We start from the raw sequence: 6,533 nt of genomic DNA on the forward strand, positions 1-6,533 counted from the left end.
CTTTTAAAAATCTTTTGTTTTTTCCTGTTTTATCTCAGCCTTTTAGTGTGAAAAGCTGTCAGCTTATGTTGTTGGGCTCATTTGTTTTTCTTTTATCTTAGTAATAAACTTTATTCCCCAAAAATCCATGGATCTGAGTATGAAGGTAGCATCTCTTACACTGACATATAAGGACCCATCGTCCAGAGTTTCAATTCCTGTTTCTGAAGCTCTTGATCTGCTGACTTAAGGTACCTACCCAGAGGAAAGATAATTCCACCAGAAAACACAACAATGATTCCCCTCAATTAGGAGCAAAGATTGCTACCAGGCTATTTCAAAGTCTCATGCTACTGGGAAAATAGGTTGGTTGGTTGGTTTTTAAATATGTATCAGGTTTGGCAATGTCACAGACGTAATCTTCCAAAAGCTGACACTGAGATGGAATTTGGTGTACAGAGTATTTATAAAAGACCAATATCTGGGGGGGGGGGGGGAGTAGGAGGAGACAGGGTTGGACAGAGAGAGAAGCTGAACTGTTGAACTGTAGTGCAGGCCCAACTAACCTCAATCAGCCCCATGGGGAAGTCTGGAGCATATATGACCCACCAGACTTGTTCTATGTTGGGCCCAAATGTCTAGAATCAGGGAGAGACATGCCCTTGGATGAGGGGAGTCTGTAACTGAGGCTCCCTGAAGGAGTTGTCAACTGGAGGCCATCTGCTCACAACCCTCCCAACAGCTGGAGCAATAGGTTCCTTTTTGAAGAGGAATCTGGGAAGTATAATCTTTATCTACACCACACAAGATGATTGATCCTGACAATTAAGGGAAGAGGGTTTGCTGACACACAAATGGGGTGTGGTAGCTAGCTTCTAAAATGCTGCCAACCCCCAGTAATCTCTGCTTCCTGGTATTCATGCCCTTGTGAGCTTGGCAGTATAACTCCCTCCCACTATTTGATTCTTCAGATGAAACCACAACCCCAGACAACAGCTTGACAGCAACCTTGTGAGAGACCTTGAGTCAGCGGTGCCCAGCTGAGCCATATCTGGATTCCCGACCCACAAAAACTGGCTGACCATAAATGTTCGTTGTTAAAGCCATTCTATATTGAGGTAATTTGTTACACAGAAATATATGACTAATACAGGAACAGGGAAGATTATGACTGGAACCCAAGAATAGATGCTTGGGTATCTTCTGGTTCAAAATTTGGATATCTTCTGGAACTCTTGACAAACAGGATGGCCAAGAGACTAAATATATAATTTTTTGTAGGGCAGATCTACTAGTAATGAACCTCCTTAGCTTTTGTTCATCAGGGAATATTTTAATTCTTCATTCTTGAAGGATAGGTTTGCTGTATATAAAATTTGACAGTTTTTCTTTTAGCATCTTAAATATGTCATCACACTACCTCTAGCTTCTGTGTTTTCTGATGAGAAAATGGCTGTTAATATTAAGGATATCTTGTACATGAGGAGTTGCTTCTGCTGCTTTTCAGATTTTCACTTTGACTCTATTTTCGACAATTTAACTATACTTGGGGTTTTTTATTTTAATTTTTTTAATAAGTGAGAGGCAGGGAGGCAGAGGCTGACTTCCTGTATGCCCTGACTGGGGATTGAACTCAGGACTTCCACATGCCAGGCTGATGCTCTACCACTAAGCCAACTGGCCAGGGCCCAATTTGACTATACTTGTATACTTGTATTTTTAATTGCCAAACTTCACACCCTGCAGTGACACATAAGGTACCTAAACAGAAAAGGTTAAGAAGGTGAGTTCTTTCCACATGACAGAGCTCAGGCGATGAACCCACTTCCAGCACAGTGTGTTGGTGCTCCCCTGGCCCAGAACCACTGCAGCTTTCAGTGGTACCATTATGAGTTTATCAGTAGTTCCTGTTTCTTCTTCATTTACAAACCCATGTCATGATTATCAGAATATTCCATTGTTTTTTTTTTTAAACTTTTTTTTAGATTTTTTATTCATTTTTTAGAGAGAGGAAACAGAGAGAGAGAGAGAGAGAGAGAGAGAGAGAGAGAGAGAGAGAAGGGAGGAGAAGCAGGAAGCATCAACTCCCATATGTGCCTTGACCAGGCGAGCCTGGGGTTTTGAACCAGCAACCTCAGCATTCCAGGTCAATGCTTTTACCTACTGCACCACCACAGGTCAGACATATTCCATTGTTTTTAATAAAGTCACCTTCTCAAGTTGTTCTTTGTTTTGGTTTATATACTGGGAGGCGCCACACAACTGGGGAAGTGCCCTGGGCTAAAGGGGGCAGGTGTGACCACCTCTTCACTCAAGTGGCCTAGATGGAACCCTGTGATAAGGGGGAGAGCTAAGAAGACAACATAAGCCTTTGTGTTGCCTGTGGATTTCTTTGATTTTATCCTGCTCGGAATTTATTGAGTTTCTTGGACTTGTAGATTCACATCTTTCAGATATAAGAGGTTTTTCAGTCATTATATCTTTAAGTACTATTTCTGCTCCTTTCTCTCTCTTCTCCTTCTGGACCTCCCATAATGCATATATTGGTAAGCTTTATGATCTCCAATAAGTCCTTTAGGCTATATTCACTTTTCTTCATTTTTCTTTCTGCTCCTCAGCCTGGATCATTTAAATTGTTCTACCTTCAAGTTCACTGATTCTTTCTTCTGCCTACCCAAATCTGATGTTGAACCCCTCTGGTGCATTTTCCCATTTCAGTTATTGTACTTTTTAGTGCTAAATTTCTGTGGTTCCCTTTAAAAATTCTCTTCATTGCTATTCTCACTTTTTTCATACATTGATTTCTTTTACCTCTTGAAGATATTTAAAACAGATGGTTTAAAGTCTTAGTTTAGGGAGTACAATGTCTGGGATTCCTCAGGCATGGTTTCTGTAATTTTTTTCCTTTGAATAAACCATATTTTCTTGTTTCTTTTTGTAATTTGTGACTTTTCTTGTTGAAAGTTGGACATTCAAATATTCCAGAATTCAGAATCTCCCCCCTCCCCAGGGTCTGCTCTTCTTAATTGTTAAAGGCCTAGTTGTGCTCAGCCAGTGTTATGAGAAAATTCCTTGAATGCAAGATTTTAAAAAACAAACAATACCACCTGTCCCAGGCTTTATGTATTGACTCTGTACTGGGGCACTGTTTAACACTTAACCAGACCATTTATGATTCTACCTCATGTATATAGACCAGCTATGGTGAATGTTTAAAGACTTCTTGGGTCTTTTTTAAGTATATTTCCTGTCCTGGGCATACATGTGGCTTTCCAAATTCCTTAAGTATTCACAGATGCTTTTGAATGCCTTAGTATTCCAAAGAACACTCTCCCTGGCCTTTTCTCCTAGCTTTTAAGCAACCTATTGTATGTCTTAACTATAATTGTTTGCCCCAGGTGCTTGCAAATATTTTTAAATTTCTTTAACATGTTTTCAAGTAATGACTACTATTTTCCCTCCCCAAGTTCCAAGACAGGCAAACCAAAGATGAACACCTTGTGTTAGATGTTCAGGATACCCCCTACACAGATTAGAGCAGACAACATAGTTGGTAGATAAGGTCTGCTCTGTTCCTCTGGAACTATGAACCAGAGTCCCATGCTGCTAATGTGAGCTATTTACAAGACTACTTCCAAGCCTGGAAATGAGTGGGGCAAGAGTAAGCAAAGATGCCACAAGCTGTCTAAGCTTCTTTTTCTCAATACATTCACGTGGTGTAAACCTTTAGTTTCCTAGAATTCTGACAAAGTTGGTTCTGACAGTTGCTGGTTTTTTCAATGTTTCTTCAGAGGGGTGAGAGTTTGGGGCTGTCTAGTTCACCATTTTGCTGACATCACTCTATAAATATATATATTTTTAAACTATAATTAATTATGTATAGAAATTTCTTAGCTGAAAAAAAGGTATTTTTCAGACTTGCATTTCTGAAATGTTTCAGGAGCTATAAAAATGTTAACTTTTCGCAAAATAAACTGTTTTGGGCAAATAATTTTGGAGAAAGTATAGAAAAAGCTCTGAAAATTTGTAAATAAACCTGCTTTATGTTTATTTTAACTAAATATTTCCCAAGTTCATTTCACTTAAGAGCCTTTCTATTAGTAATACATATTAGCATTTGAAAAACATCAGCCACTAGGGCAGGACAAGAAAAATGGTCCAAGATCTTCAAAGCTTTGAAAGCTTTATTTTTTAGTTGTTAATTGGGCTGGGTGTCAGGGAGGGGTAAAAAGGAAGGCATGACTAGTACTGAGAATATGAGTCACAACCCCATCTTTCTAGGAATTCTGAGACACACCTGGGAATATGCAAGACAGGGGTCAAAGGCCATGTGAGCTGTGCATGTTCAGGAAAGAATCTTTTGATAGATGACATGGAGAGAGGGGGGTGAGAAAAGGAAAGTGAGATTATAATCTACCTGGAGTGAACTGCTGGGTGATTACCACAAGCTAATGGTTTCTTAAAAGTAAGCTGTGTTTAAAAACAAAACAAATGAGTTGGTGGTGTGGAATACTATTCTGAGCACCCTTGAAACTGATGTTTTTTTCTTAGGGCACCAAATAGATTCCATCTGTAATTAATGAGGGAAGAGCAGAAGCTGGTACACCTAGTACTGGACCTGAGTCAAGGGCCTGCGTATAGAGAACTTTATTAAAGTTTATTAATTATTTCCCTTCCCAGACTGTGGACCCTCCCAGGGCCAGGAAAGTATCTGACTTGCCTTTGTTTTCAATGATGACCAATAGAGAATATAAGCATAATAATGAGCCAATAATGTTTCTGCCTTTGCCTTAAAGCAGGAATGAAGAATACAGAACCTCTTTAAACAATTAAAACAAGCTTTACCACTGGTGGCTCAGTGGATTGAGCATTAACCCAGAATGATGAAGTCCCCAGCTGAAAACCCCTAGGTCGCCAGCCTGAGCACGGGATCATCGACATGATCCCCAGGTCAATGGCTTGAGTCTGAAGGTCACTGGCTTCAAGGTTGCTGGCTTGAGCAAGGGGTCACTGGCTCAGCTTGAGCCCCCTAGGAAAGACACATATGAGAAGCAATCAATGAACAACTAAAGTGAAACAACTATGAGTTGATGCTTCTCATCTCTCTTCCCTTTCTCTCCCTTCCTGTCTCTCTCTCAAAACAAACAAACAAAACAAAACAAACAAAAACTATTAAAACAAGTCCTGCATTCAGACCATTTTACTAGAATGGCTGAAACAGCTGTTGTCATTATTCTGACAGTCCATCCATCCACCTTGGTAAATTTTGATTATCTTCATAAGGACAATGCCCAGCCTAGCTGGGCAGCTCAGTTGGTTAGTGTTGATCTAATACGCCAAGGTTGTGGGTTCAACAGTCAGGGTACATAAAAGCATCAATCAATTAATGCATAAATAACTAGAAAAACAAATCTGTTTCTTTCTCAAATAAAAAAAATTGCCCAGGAATTATGAACATCCTTTAATTCGAATATCATGTTGTGAAGTCAGATAAATGCAATCATAAAACTATATCCTGTCAATATGTCAGTTCTTCTCAACTTGATTTATAGATTCAAGACAATCCCAATCAAAACCCCAACAAGTTAACTTGCAGATATTGAGAAATGAGAAATCAATTCTAATGTTTACATAGAGATAAAAGACAGAATAGCTGATACAATATTGAAGAAGAAAAATAAAGCTTGGGGACTGACTCTATCTGACTTCAGCATTTACAGAAGAGCTACAATAATCAGCAGTGTGGAAAAATAAAAAAAAAAAAACAGTATGGTCCTGGCAAAAAAAAATAGGCAAATACATCAACGAAACAAAATAGAGAGCCCTTCACTCAGGCCACATAAATATAGTAACTGGTCTTCGACAAAGGAGCAAAGATGATACACTGCAGCCCAGATAGTCTTTTCTATAAACGGTACTAGGCCAACTAGACATCCGCATGCAAAAATAAAAACCCAGACAAAATTCACAAGAATTAAATCAAAATAGATGACAGACCTAAATGAAAAATATAAAACTATAAACCTCCTAGAATATAACACAGGAGAAAAGCTAGGTGACCAATTTAAAAAAATGGGCAAGAGACCTAAAAACTCACCTCTCCAGAGATACAGATGGCAATAAAGTACATGAAAAGATATTCAACATCATGTCATTAGGGAAGTTCAAATTAAAACAATGAGATATCACTACACGCCTATTAGAATGGTGAAAATCCAAACCACCACTAAAGTGGGTAAAATGTAGAGCAGCCAGAACTGACACATTGCAGGTAGGAATACAAAATGGTACGGCAACTTTGGAAGACAAATTTGGCAGTTTCTTATAAAACTAAACATACTCTTTCCATATGACTAGCAGTTGTGCTCCTTGGTATTTACCCAAATGAGTTTAAAGGTATATCCACACAAAAATCTGAACATGGATGTTTACAGCTTTATTCATAATTGCTAAAACCTGAAAGCAGCCAAGATGTCTTTCAATAGGTGAATAGAAAGTGCAGTACAACCAAACAATGAAATATTATTCAGGAGTAAAAATAAATGAGCTACCAA

This window comes from Saccopteryx leptura, chromosome 3 (genome assembly GCF_036850995.1).
Source record: "Saccopteryx leptura isolate mSacLep1 chromosome 3, mSacLep1_pri_phased_curated, whole genome shotgun sequence".
NCBI lineage: Eukaryota > Metazoa > Chordata > Mammalia > Chiroptera > Emballonuridae > Saccopteryx > Saccopteryx leptura.